Below are 14,579 nucleotides of genomic sequence, written 5' to 3' on the forward strand. Positions count from 1 at the left end.
CCTTCCCCAAATATATATACAGAACAATAGACCTTAATGAATGTATCGCGAATTCTCGAAACCATTATTAAGCATTGTTGCGAATCTCGGGGGTGGTTTGGATTTTGTTTTACGAAAAGATATTTTGTTTCTAGGAGAAATTTATGCAGACTTCAAAGGTTACGTCTTATTGAATTATGTGTGTATTTTTTTTTTCGTTTCATAAGTAAATTAGTTGGATGAAAGAAATCGATTATATGGATAAGACCGCCTATTGTACAATTATACCTACCTGTCTGTTGACTGTTTTTAAATGTTAATTGTGTTCTGGTGTGCAGTTAAGTATATTCTCTCTCTTTCTCGATCTAAAAATTTGTTTGGTCCGTATTTTTGACTATTGAAGCCCTCCACGTTCGATTTCCAATTGAAGTGGTTCTCTTTATTAAAGACTAGCTTCCGGCTGTAGTTTTGACCGCGAATACGCTTTACAGTGCGAGGGACGAAGACCCGAAATAAGCAGTGGGATGTAAGGTAGCTTATATTCTCTCCCAGGCTTCAAACCATTACAATATGGAATTTTGTGAGATCGATTTACAATAATTTGGGCTTGAAAACACAAGAAACAGTGTTCATTTCTTATTCATTTTACCATCCAACAGTATAAAAGTAATTTTGACGAATCTTTTTCATGCGTAATTTTTTTTAAACATTCGATTTTATTGAAATAAATTGCTATATTCTGCTCCAAATCAATCTCTGTCTAAACGTGAAAATTACATAAAAATTCATTTCCGTATTTCCAGAGACGTGCACGAAGAAACCAACACTTTTACTTGTTTTACTTTTTTACTAGTGGTAGGACCTCTTGTGAGTCCGCGCGGGTGGGTACCACTCTGCCTATTTCTGCCGTGAAGCAGTAATGCGTTTCGGTTTGAAGGGCGGGGCAGCCGTTGTAAGTATACTTGAGACCTTAGAACTTATGGATGTCTATGGGCTCCAGTAACCACTTAAAACCAGGTGGGCTGTAAGCTCGTCCACCCATCTAAGCAATAAAAAAAAACAGAAAATGATTCTACAAAACATTATGTCCCATTACTGTCCTTTAGTTACCGCGTTTATTTTTATTATTTTTCTTCAACGTACAGACACAGCAGATTCTACTTTATATGTATTGATTGATAGATTAAAATCGACATCTACTGTTCGGGACTACAATGAGTATTTTATTTTAAATTGTAATGTTTTTAGTTATTAAGGTTAAAAGGTTGAAAGCATTTTAAACACTACTAAATTCCTTTTCATTATTTAACGGCTTCTTCTCGCCGATTTTCCATTTTAATAAGATTCTGATATATGTATATATTAATTAAATTTTAGCCTTTACTTAACTCTCGAATCCTCATTATAATTTGTGCCTCATTTATAGAGTTACTGTTTATTTGTATATAGCATTATGACCAATCTTTGTGGCGAGGCTTGGGGGAGGCCTATGTCCAACGGTGTACGTCTTTGGGCTGATAGAATAGAAAAAAACCTATATATTTTATATTATTCATGAACTGACTTTTACAGGTATTTATTTGAAATGTCGTAACTATCAGGTTGAAAAGAAACTTATTTTATTAGTCTTACCATAATTTTGAAAGCTTTCCTGCAAGCGCTATTATCACGGGTAGACTGAAAACTTCGGCTAAGATTTTAGCAGATAAATCTCTCTACCCTCTTTTTGGCTCAATTCATTAGAATTCTGATTACGATCCCAATGTCATTAGCCAAACCGCCAGTTTTACTAAGCATTTAATTGTAAATAATTTGAACTATTCTATGTAGATCTTCCAAACTTCAGAATTCACCAGTGCAACTGTGAAGTGTTCGGAACACAATAAATACGCCGAAAATAAAATTTAAGTGTTTTTGAAGTGAAAACTTCTTTAGAATCGTTGTGATTTCAAACCGGATGCAACGGAAAAAACGACAGGTAAGAGACACAAATACAAAAATGTGCAGGATGAAGCCAGCAAAGAATGAGACAGAAATATACATACTATTTAATACAGCGCCATCTGTGAGATTTTTTAATACTAACGTGTGTATGAAAGCTCTTGTAGTGAATTTTAATTTAGGATTATACGTGAAATTAAAATATCAATTCACAGAGGGTGCTACCTTACAATTATTTACTAATGACAAAATTTTACATATACTTAAGACGTTTAGGATAATTGTATTTTAATTTTGGAAGGTTTCACTTCTACCACGTGTGAATTGCACACATGTTTTTTTTTTCTTTGTTAATTCACAATGGAAATAGAATAACGATGCTCGCATTTCACAATTCAATCTGAAGACTGCAGACAGACATGTTCGCGTCAAAACAGAATAAATTGTGTGTGAATGTGTTATCATTACCACCCACCACCCTTCGCCCTCCACTCTTGAGCGATCCTTAACAAAAGTTTCGGTAAGAGTAATACACGGCTTGTGTTCATACGGTGACAATGATTTATAAAAAAAATTTACCGAACTTCTAAAATATTTTATGCTCTAAGATCAAAGGCTTAGGGATTACATTACAACGTGAATACCCCATACCGTCTTGAGACATGAGGTCAAGATTAATTAAACAGTGATCGTTTTATTAAAGATTTCAATTAATAATTTTGATAGTATTTTTACGTAATTTGTAGCCCTTTTGCCTATTTATTATGTTATTAATATCTGGCGTATTCTTTTGTAGTCACAGTGTTACGAAGAATGGTTCAATACATAGGTGTTTAATTATTACGAAATACTATAATAAACACCCAGTCCCAGATTAGGATTCTCTATGGGAACCAGAGATGGTATGAGAGCAAATAAATTTGATTATCACACGATTGTTTGCACGATGTGGGAATCGAACCCACGAGCCTCAGCCTAGTTGTCAATAACAGTTTTTTCAAGGACTCAAAACTTGACTACTCGTGAGAAGTTGACGGACAAACTACACGCTCTCAGCATAGCGGGCGAGTTGTCACTGAATTTTATATACATATCGACGCTTGAAAGGCAAACGTGACTAAGCGCCAATAACTGCTTTGTACATAAATGATAGGCAATAACCATATTCGATGAGAAAAAAAAAAAAATTCTAGGTCTATTAAAATCATTTCAATCCTACAACTAGATTCGCTAAAATACAATATATTTTTCAGGTATTTCTCATGTATATTTTAAATTAATTTCAACTTTAAATTAGTCTATTGTAAAATTCACGCATTGTCGCTTAGTCATATTTGCCTTTCAAGCGTCGATATGGAAACAATATCAAAAGAAAAAAAAAGCTTAATAACTGTTTCAAAACAGCTATAATGTCTATAAACATATAACGTTTATAAAATTATTATATAATAATAAAATTATAAAATTATTAAATAATAAAATTATTATATAATAATTTTATAGACATCTTGGCTTCGAGAGCGATCCACTTTAAATTCCTTTAATACGAAATTTGTTTCTGGTCCCAAAGAAGATATCTCGGATTTGAAGCTAACCAGCGTTACGATTCGAAATTCGAAAGACTCGAGGACAATCCGTATTGCACAGAAACCATGGACACCCTACGATCAAAGTATGGAGGCAATTGTTCCGAAGATTGGTTTAAGCCGCCGCATGTGATCTTAATTAATGAATAAGAAGGAATGACTAAGCTTATTCCTTTAATTTATTTACACAGAATTTCGAACGCGTGATGAAATTGTTAAGTGTGCTATTGTGATACTTTCTAAGGGCCGTACTAATTACGTATTTTGATACGTACCGTCGAGGGTTAGTCCGTATAAATTTAAACTGAAAATCTAATCGACGTTCGAATGTTGTATTCTGAGGGTTTTCGTTATAAAAAACTAGCTTTTGCCCGCGACTCCGTCCGCGTGGAATAGTTACTTTGGCATAACGCTAAATTTTACCCCCCACTTCATTTACGTGGAAAGTGAAAATATTTTTGAATTATAGAATGTTAAGGAGCTATTTAAGCCCCTATTTTTGAAACATACTTTATTGGTGCTCCACTTACCGTGTCCAGTCTTACCATGATGCTATATAGCCTATAGTCTTCCTCAATAAATAGACTATCTAACACTGAATTTTTTTTTCAAATCGGACCAGTAGTTCCTGAGATTAGCGCGTTCAAACAAACAAACTCTTCAGCTTTATAATATTAGTATAGATACTATCTTTAATTACGAGTTTATTATTTTCATTTTATCATTTTCTACTTTTCGAATACTATAATACAGTATTCATAGGTCACGAATGACTAAGGTGCTATTCTTTGATATTTTAATTTTATATAATACAACAAATAATAAAAGCTTTTTAAGGACCTTAAAAAACTATTTGAGGCCTCGGGAGACCAGAAGGCTGGTATGTATTTTGTACAAAGATTGCATTGCTATCCAGCGTGGAAATACTGTATGTCTTCTGTGGACCCTGCCAACTGGTAGTGAGATAACACAGATTATCTATTTATAAGTAGCCTTAAAATAGTATTTTGTTATGATTTTAGGTTTTAAAAATGTTCCGTTTAGATTTCATTTTCTAATATTTTAAGGTTAACTGGAACGTTGTCGTAATCTGTTAGTAGATTTATTTCAATAAAAATAATAATTGTAACGAACAGTTAGTAGGAAATAATAAACGGAAACTAATAAACGCGACGTTAATTAACTGTAAAATCAGATTCAATAATTCTGGCGACTAGCGGAAATCAAGGAAAATACTAGAATAGGTTTTCGCGAGAATCAAAATACTGTGATATTCCTATTTTTTATTCATTACGTCCGGTTTTGGTAATAAAATCTAGAAAACAGTTTCTATATTAACCAATATCATCAAACCTGAACCACACATCTTCAGGAATATATAAAAAAAAACCAATAGAACAATGACAAAGAATAGGAATACTTAAGCAATGATTTTTTTGTGTAAAAAATAAATAATAGTTTTAAAAAACTAACAAAATACGCTTTTATAGAAAATCCAAATTAAATTTTAATAAATTTGAATTAAAAATAGTATAAGAAAAATTTATTTTATTGTAAAAAAGCGTGGGGTGCATGGTATAAGTAGTTATAAATATTTTGTGAACAGATATGCGTAGAAGGGTTATTTTGATAATATCCTGAAAAGCATTTTTAGTTGGATTTTCTATAAATGCGTATTTTCTTCTTCTTCTTCTTTTTCCAGTGCCTCTTCAATCCTGAAGGTTGGCCGTTAGCTTTCTATATTCATTTTTATCAGCAGCCAGCCGGAACAGCTGTTCGACGGAGGCAATACCGGTCCACTCCCGGATATTCCGGAGCCATGACTTCTTTCTTCGCCCAGCACGTCTCTTTCGTATTTTGTTATTTTTTTTAAACTATTATTTATTTTTCATTTTTTAGTTGAATTTGAATTTTTTCAATTTTTTTTATATATATATTGAATTGTCATCGGTCCTTAATAAGTATACCAAATTTCGAGTTAATCCGAAGTTTTGAAAGGGGTCAAAATCATGTTCAAAGATTCCGTTACAAACATTCATACATCCGTCTGAAGCTAATAAAAGCGTATTAATAAAAACGAGAGACACAGCCCAGTCGAACTTAAAGCGCGCAACGAACTTCCTCGTAACATGTTCGTGTTGCAAATTGGCGACAGAGGGAGCTGCGGTGCAAGATAAAAGCTTCATTGAACATTAATGCTTTCTAGTTACCGTATGAATATTTCAAATCCACCCGATGCACCGATTATGTTAGTAAGAAGGTACTGTCTGCAGAAAACATAATAGGAAAATCTATTTATCTTATCTTATACCTTTAAACGAGCAATTCTTGTATATTAATATATATATAATCTGAATCTCGGAAACGGCTCCAACGATTTTCATAAAATTTAGTATACAGTGGATTTCGGGGGCGATAAATCGATCTAGCAACGATTTATTTTCAGAAAATGTTGTTTTATTCGTGTTTTCAATAATCAACTCTTCCCGATATCTATTGGCGAATAATAAATATTATTTTTCTTAATTGAGGGCAACTAATCACTTTAAAGACACAACAAGATGGCGTTATAAAAAAAACGAACAAAGCTCGGTCATCATCTACTAGTCTATAAATTAATACGTGAAACAAAAACTTTGTACCCCTTTTTACGAAAATTGCGGGAACGGAGAAGTTTTAAATTTCCCAAACTTATAGAGAATATACAGAAGTAGTGCAGAATACTAATTTTTTATTAGCATAAACAATACATTATATCAATAAAACAACATTACGCACACTACCATTTATACTCTTTTCGCATTTATACTCTTTTGTTTATTGCTTAACAATCTGTGGTCAAATTGAGAACAGATTAATATTGCTTGTCTTTAACATTATTTGTCTAAAGCGTAGCCTTAGAGAAATCTGTGATTATAGAACAATGACTATTATAGAAATTATGTTTATAGAAATGTGACAATAGAACTATAATAATGTTCAAACTTATAATTTAAATTAATTATGGTCGAATTTCGACCACAGGACGACCAACAGTTAAATATAAAATACTGTTTTCTTTAGCATCACCTGAGAAAGCCCGGATCGTTCGGGTAAATTCTGTCTTAAAAAGCTCTTAATAGTTAAAAATATGAGGGTATTGTTTCCACAATTGCTTCCGCAATTTGAAAGTTTCTGTCACGTTAGCTAATTTTTAAGTAAAATAATAAACTTGAGATGCCGACATTATAATTACACTAGCGACCCGCCCTCACTTCGCTTCGGAAACATTAAATTTTATTATTGATAGTTGAGTCTCGCGATGTTACCCGCGGTTATTGTCGTACCGCGGGTGACACCGCGGGGCAAAGCTAGTCTAAAAAAAGTAGCCTTAGTTACTCCTTATATCATCAGCTACCTGTCAGTGAAAGTCCCGTCAAAATCGGTCCAGCCGTTCCAGAGACTAACCGGAACAAACAGACAGACAGACAGACAGACAAAAAGTGTAAAAAAATATATTTTGGTGTAAGTACCGTATATATATTCATATGCATGTAGTAAAAAGCGGTTATTTCAATATTACAAACAGACACTTTATTTATATGTATAGATTAACATAGTAGCTTACCGGAATAGCTAGTAGTACTGGATCTCATACATCATGACATTGTAAAGATACGTTCAATTATTGAAAATGTTAAATGTTTTCTAACAAATAAATAAATAATCGGCAAAAAATATCTACACATAAATATGTATGCCATTCGCCGTCGAATTGAGAGTAAAACTGTACAACGAAACATAAGCTTTGTAATCTAAACATTAATTTGATATAGCCTAGGTAGAGTAGAAGAAAATAGAAGTGGCAAGCAGACTGTTTCTTTGCGCTTATCTTCTTCTTCTTTATTTCCTATCTATCTTAATATGTGACAATCCAATGCCACTTCCGCACAAGGATCTCCTTCTCCATTGGTGTCTGCTTGGTGATCCTCAACAGATTTTTGTTAGTGATCGTCTCAGGCCAAACGATTTTATTATCATTAATTGATAAATATAAAAAAATAGCTTTTAATTGAGCTAATCGTAACTAATCAATGAACTGTGCTGTATGTTAAAACACAAAATTAAATATAAAAAATAAATATGTATTAACATATCTCTAAGCATGAAAATTCCGAAGAAGAGGATTTCTTTATTATGCTCCCACAATGAGTGGCCACGAGCGTGGATACATTTTCGGCACTCCTAAATTAAAAATTTTTTTTTTTGCTGTCGTTATTTTCGTAGACCGCATGTCTGGACGATAAGCGGTGCACACATCGTGCCGTCTTCAGATCAACTTAGCGTTGTGTGCAGAAATCGTTTACTCAAAGGTCGTAGTTTACTAATAGAAACGGGAATCTACTTAACGATTGTTCATAAGCATTATCTACTGCTAAGCTTTGGCTATACTAGTCTCTAAGTGATGGTTTGTAGTGGTCACGTTTTTGTACATTGCTTCGACCTTTACTGGTGGTAGGACCTCTTGTGAGTCCGCGCGGGTAGGTACGACCATCCTACCTATTTCTACCGTGAAGCAGTAATGCGTTTCGGTTCGAAGGGTGGGGCAGCCGTTGTAACTATACTTTGAAGTCGTCGTGGCCTAACGGATAAGACGTCCGGTGCATTCGTGTTGAGCGATGCACCGGCGTTCGAATCCCGCAGGCGGGTACCAATTTTTCTAATGAAATACGTACTCAACAAATGTTCACGATTGACTTCCACGGTGAAGGAATAACATCGTGTAATAAAAATGAAACCCGCAAAATTATAATTTGCGTAATCACTGGTGGTAGGACCTCTTGTGAGTCCGCGCGGGTGGGTACCACCACCCTGCCTATTTCTGCCGTGAAGCAGTAATGCGTTTCGGTTTGAAGGGTGGGGCAGCCGTTGTAACTATACGGGAAACTTTAGAACTTGTATCTCAAGGTGGGTGGCGCATTTACGTTGTGGATGTCTATGGGCTCCAGTGACCACTTAACACCAGGTGGACTGTGAGCTCGTCCACCCATCTAACAATAAAAAAAAACCTGCAAGTAACAGATATAGAATAAACAGATAAAATAAATATTTTAGCATCTATGTAATTTAAATGTAAAATAAAACGATCATTAAATATTTGCAATTAAACACATGACTTACATTTATTTGGAACTCGGTGTGTGTGAATATTTTCTAGCTAAATAAGATTTTAGATAACAAATGTTAATGCACTAGCCGATGACCTCAGACAATAGTGTGAAAGTATTATTTTTAAAACTCTTTATATTTGTTCCTTGAGCAACAAATCTCTCGTTGAAAAATCTATTTTTAGTCAACAATAGGACAAGATTGTGTTATTGTGATGTGTTAAGATTGTGAATATTTTTGTAATAACCGGCGTTATGTTATGAGTCCTTGATCTCGTGTCTCCTGACGTTGATGAAAAATTTAATGTTCCACCCGTAATTAATTTTAATTCTATTTATTAGCCTCGCTTGCGACGTATTTCATGATAACTGGTTACTGGAAATCCATAGACATCAAAACCTTTGGTGGCCCAGACACGTGACCAATTTCACCAGGACAAGTGGGCGAGCATTGGTTCAGCCAGGAGGAGTGAGGTTCATTAACAGCTGCTCAAACGTCTCCGAAAGAGGCCTAACAACTAAAGGGCAATTGCTTCGGACGCTACTGCTACTACCGGATCGGAATCGCGACCCGCTGTGAAGATCCGGCGAGAAACCGGGCTGATGTAATGGTTAGGTTCCGCGACGAACTACCTGACGACTGCGGCGAGTAAGGTTACTAGGCTCCCTACGTCTGCTCCTTGAATTAGAGCTGTCAACGTCTAAGGACAGTGTTAGTGGATCGCATGTATCCGTCAGGACGTGTCTAAGGCTTGGACGGTGACTAGCTCCCGCGTGACTGACATGAGGTGTAAATCTAAATAATATTTTAAAAAATCGTGCGCTTGCAACTTGGGGCACGTGAAAGAAGTGAGACTTCTTTTGCAATGTGTAGTACTGTGGTTTTCTTCATTTTTCATCCTTAAGTCAAACTTCTCTTGTAATAGGGAATGCTGTGTATAAAAGAAACGATCTAGCTCGCTTTGTCCTTTCCCTCTTTCCACGGTCGAGTAGTTCGCGAGACGCTGCGCCTATTTTCTCACTCTCGCTCGTCCTAAATTGTATCTTTTCTCTCTAGCCGTAACGAATCTGTCGCGAGTTAAATTTTACTCTCAACGCGCCTAATGAAGTTTCACTTCAAAAAGAAGTATTTCATCGATGATTTGTTAAGCAACATAATCATATTGTATCTGTAAATATTAATGTCCCATAAGTAACTTTTATATTTATTTATTGTAATTCCTCGTCATCCGTAGGTATTCAAGGAACCCTAAGCGTTCGACAAACAGCAGACTTCAGATTGATAAATGGAAAATTTAAAAATCATCTCGGTTCCCAGTCAGACGTTCATTCAGACAGTACAAATCTAATAATGTCTCAATACGAAGTAAAAATCCACCGAGACGTGGAAATTATTGGTTAATATTGCGAGGAGTCGTTTCTCTGAGGTTTTTTTCTCGTTTCAGCGTTTGATGTTTTGATTTTCCGCAGTATTTCAAGTCTACATTACCTATAGTTCGACATGTTATTCTATAAATTGACAGATTTGGACAAATACTCTCAACAGTATTGGCTCTGCAGTTGCAAGACACCGACTTCTTTCAAATATTCACATTTAGTATTTTTTACTCAAGTCACTTCAGTTCATAATTATGTCTAGATAATAGGAGACTACATTTTTTTTGTCTTATAGGAGTCCTCGTGGCCTTAAAGATAAGACGCCCGGTATACTATCAAGTGATGCGATTATACCGGGCTTTAAGTCCGATAGCCATATACAAAATTTTCTAAGCTCACGTTTACGAATTAATTCCACGATAAAAAATATAGCTTTCATAATTATTATTTTTATTACCCTTGTAGACAGCTGAGCATACGGCCCATCTGATGGTGAGTAGTTACGGTCGCCTATGGATGTCAGCAATGCCAGGGGCAAAGCTAAGCCCCTGTCTACCGTTACGTACTCTCCACAAGCCTCATTTGAAGAATGAACATGTCATAGCGCTCGGGAAACACCGTGGAGGGGAGCTCATTCCAAAGCCGGATGGTACGTGGCAAAAAAGATCTCTGGAAACGCAGTGTGGATGAACTCAGTGGCTCCAGCTAGTATGGATGAACTTTACTCCGCTGGCGGGCGGCGCGATGGTAAAAACGAGATGATTGTACCATCTCAAACAATTCCTCAGAACACTTCCTATGGAGCATTCGGTACAAAATACAAAGAGAACCAAAGTCCCTCCGCAGACACAGAAGTTCCAAATACTTCATGAGAATGGGATTATCGATAATCCGAACGTCCCTCTTCTGTATGGAGTCAATGGAACTGGTATTTGGGAGCCCCGGCCCAGAAATGGGAGCAGTACTCCACGCGAGGCCGGACTTGTGCTTTATAACGCAAAAGCCTTTGTCCAGGCGTGAAGTACCGCTTCGCTCTGTTGAGAACTCCTAGCATTTTGGACGCCAACTTGGCTTTGCCTTCCAAATGACTTAAAGCAAATGAATTAAAAGGAATTACTATATTAAAGACAGAAGACAATGAAGTATAAACTAATATTTATCCGCGTAAGTATCAAACGATATACATAATCCATGAACTGATATCAACGAACCCTAGATAATAGCTATTCCGTCAATGATTCAAAAACAAAACACGAGAATGAATTTACATAATTATCGCCCTTAGCATTACGTTACAAAACCTAAATTACTATAACATGTCGCAAAACACATTAAAAACGGCGACATAATGACGCCGACACATCTCACGATTTCCATTATACACAAAAATTCATACAATATCTTTAGTCTTTGTTACGTGCGACTTAGAGGCGAAAATTTCACGTGAAAAATAAATTCGAGCTGTGTAACCTCATTTGAGTTAAATTACCGTAGACGATTGCGGTTTTGTCTCGAAGACTTATTCTGAAAATGTTATGTTCACGCTGTGAGTATGGTTGGGTAGATAGAAAATTATTATAAAAAAGATGTGTGGTGTCGTGGGACACCGGATAGAAAAGAAGTTCCCTAGTATAAAAATAATAATTTTAAGTTCCATTCAAAGTATAAAGAAAATAATTACTCGGATCATTTTTTGTTATTGTATTTAAAGTCGGTGGTCTAATTTAGAATAAATTAATATTGTTTGTCATTATTCGGATATACATTTTATATTATGATTTTTTTATTGATAAAAATAAACATAATCGCCAGGGTCAACCACGCCGTAGTGCAATGGAGCAGTCTCGCTCTGGGGGGAACCGCCTGCATAATCATGGTATCCCCTACGCCAGGTAAGAGTGATTTAGTAAGAAAAATACGAGAACATCTATCAACTGTGTAACACCTCGTCACCGCGAATTAGGAATTGTTGAATTTACGTGCAGCGACATTTGTTGATAACAAACTAAATAGAGAAAATCTTACGTTACGGACGTTTTTTCCCGGTAAGGGTACCTCTCCGCATCGTCCCATAAGGAACTTCGTTCCAAAAAAACTTTAACAGATTTAATAGCAAAATCACGCATAGGTAAGTCATTTTTCAACTATTGCGTATTTATAGACTAGTTTGGACTAGACTGGACCTGGACTGAAGCAGTAAGACGAAAGGTAGCCAGTGTTCTTTGTCAGTATTCTTGTCTCCAGATCTCTTGTCACAAGGTGAACTGCTGCATTCGCCTTGTGATATCTATGGAGTCTGCCGTCTAATCAACTTAAGCGGCTAGCTTTGTAACTGTAAATGAACTCTGCCCTGGTGGCGGGTCATAAAAACAGAAAACAAAACATTTTCACAATTACTTTTTTCCTACGTAAGCTGATAGCCTTGAGAGGCCATTTCAGCATAAACTTAGCTAGTAGGTGAGCTCACGGGGCTCAAACCGGAGTGACGCTAACACCGACCCTAGCAAGAGCAGTGCTTCGCAGAATCTACCACCGGATCAGAAACGTGACCCACTGAGAAGATCCGGCGAGAAACTCAGTGAGCTGTGTCTGTTGGTTAATTCGCTCGTTGAGCCCTTCGTCGTAAGCGACGGGTTCGACGAGGACGGTGACCGGTGCTTGTGGTAACTAAAAGCACCGTTAACGGATCGGGAGGATCCGTAATGACTACAATTACTAAGATCACATCAAGAAAAGTGTAGGAATATCATCACCGAATGGTACCTTAAGGACTGTAAAGGAATGCAAGGTATTAGATGGGAGGATGAGATGAAGTTAACAGCCGATGCTAACTGGAGGAGGGTTGTTAGAGATAGACAAAAATGAAAGATGTTAGAGGGTGTCTATGCCTATAAGCCCACTAAACTGAGTGACATCGTGTTAAATACAAAAAATAAATCAACAGTCCTTAAAGTTCAAGATAAAGGTCTCATTGATTGATTGAAGATAACATAAGGTACAAAACATCGCGAACACCGGTCTCCTCTAAGCGTTCTAGTTAGTATGATTTCAGTAATTATATACTTCATTAAATCATGTAGTGATATCTTCGAAATTCCAGAGCAAGCCTTGAGGTTTTAATCACAACGAAGTCTACCGCTGTGGCCTCACATCTAAAGGTGAGCATGGGTATTTACACAGTGGCGCAAGGACGCCGTTTGGTCTTTCAAAGGAAGACAATATAATAAAACTTCACCTGCTAGCTTCACTATTAACACTTTGAACGCTACGAAGCTATTCTAGAAGGAACAGTTGCAAAATGACTCAAGACGTTCTAAAGTGTTTTATAATGTTATAATGAAGATACATTGTCTACGTTTTCACATAAATAAGAGTTAAGAGCGCGAATGTCAGTTAAATCCGTTTCCGTCAAATCAAGATAAACAAATAGATTCAGTGTGACGAAATTGTTAATATAGAATTTGTTTGTTGTAGAAACCTTTGGTTCTAAAAATTTTTTAATAAATGTTACTATCAAATTAAAATTAGCACTATCGTTTTATGCCTTTGAAATCCTGGCAAATAAAAAATAAATTAAATACATAATATTACAATTTATTTCAGTGCCATCTATTGCATTTTGTACAAACTATTTAAAATACATCCGTAAACTTGGTTTGTTGGTCTCTCATCTTAATTTAGTTTCAATATTTGGTAGTAGATGACGCTAAAATTTTTATTTTGTCTTTATTTTTTATTTTTTATGTCGGTAGTTGCTAAAAGTAATAAATTAGTTACATTACGTTTCATTTTCATCATCTCAATTATTGTGACGCTAAAAGCTTGACAACGTTGTTACTAACGTAGACTACGTAGCTTGCAATGTTTTACGTTTTTTTCTTACCAGACCGCTGACAGCTTCGAGGGTCTGTTCCAGATTCAATGTGCTGGTCGTCGAGCTCACGGGGCTAAGCTTGAAAGAGTTTACTGAAACTTGCCCTAACAAGAGCAATGCTTCACTGAGTCTACCATCGGATCGGAAACGCGATTCACTAGTAGATTCCGTGAGAAACTCAGTGGTTCGTGTGGCATGCGTTATGTTGCAGGGCAATGTCTTCGTCGCATTCTCGACATGTTCGACGACAATGGTGCTTAGAATGCCTAAATGCCCCTAGAGTGGATCGGGGTTTCCGACATCCCATGCTTAGGCCGACTGCTCCTGTGTGCTAGGTATCCCATCATCTGAGTCGGGAATGTTTTTTTTTATTGCGCTGGTGGGCAGACGAGCATACCGGCCACCTGGTGGTGAGTGGCTACCGTCCCCCATGGACTTTAGCAATGCCAGGCGCAGAGCCAAGCCGCTGCTTATGTAATTCGAAGCCGCCACGATAAGATTACCGAGTATTAAGAGGTTTTTTTTTCTTACCTACGCTGATTGCCTTGAGAGGCTATTTCAGTTTCACCCTAACGTGTGTAGGTGAGCTCACAGGGCTCAAACCGGAGTGTTGCTAACACTGACCCTAGCAAGAGCAGTGCTTCGCAGAATCTATCACCGGATCGGAAACGCGAC

Source organism: Bombyx mandarina, chromosome 03 (assembly GCF_030267445.1).
Source record: "Bombyx mandarina strain Sakado chromosome 03, ASM3026744v2".
Lineage (NCBI taxonomy): Eukaryota > Metazoa > Arthropoda > Insecta > Lepidoptera > Bombycidae > Bombyx > Bombyx mandarina.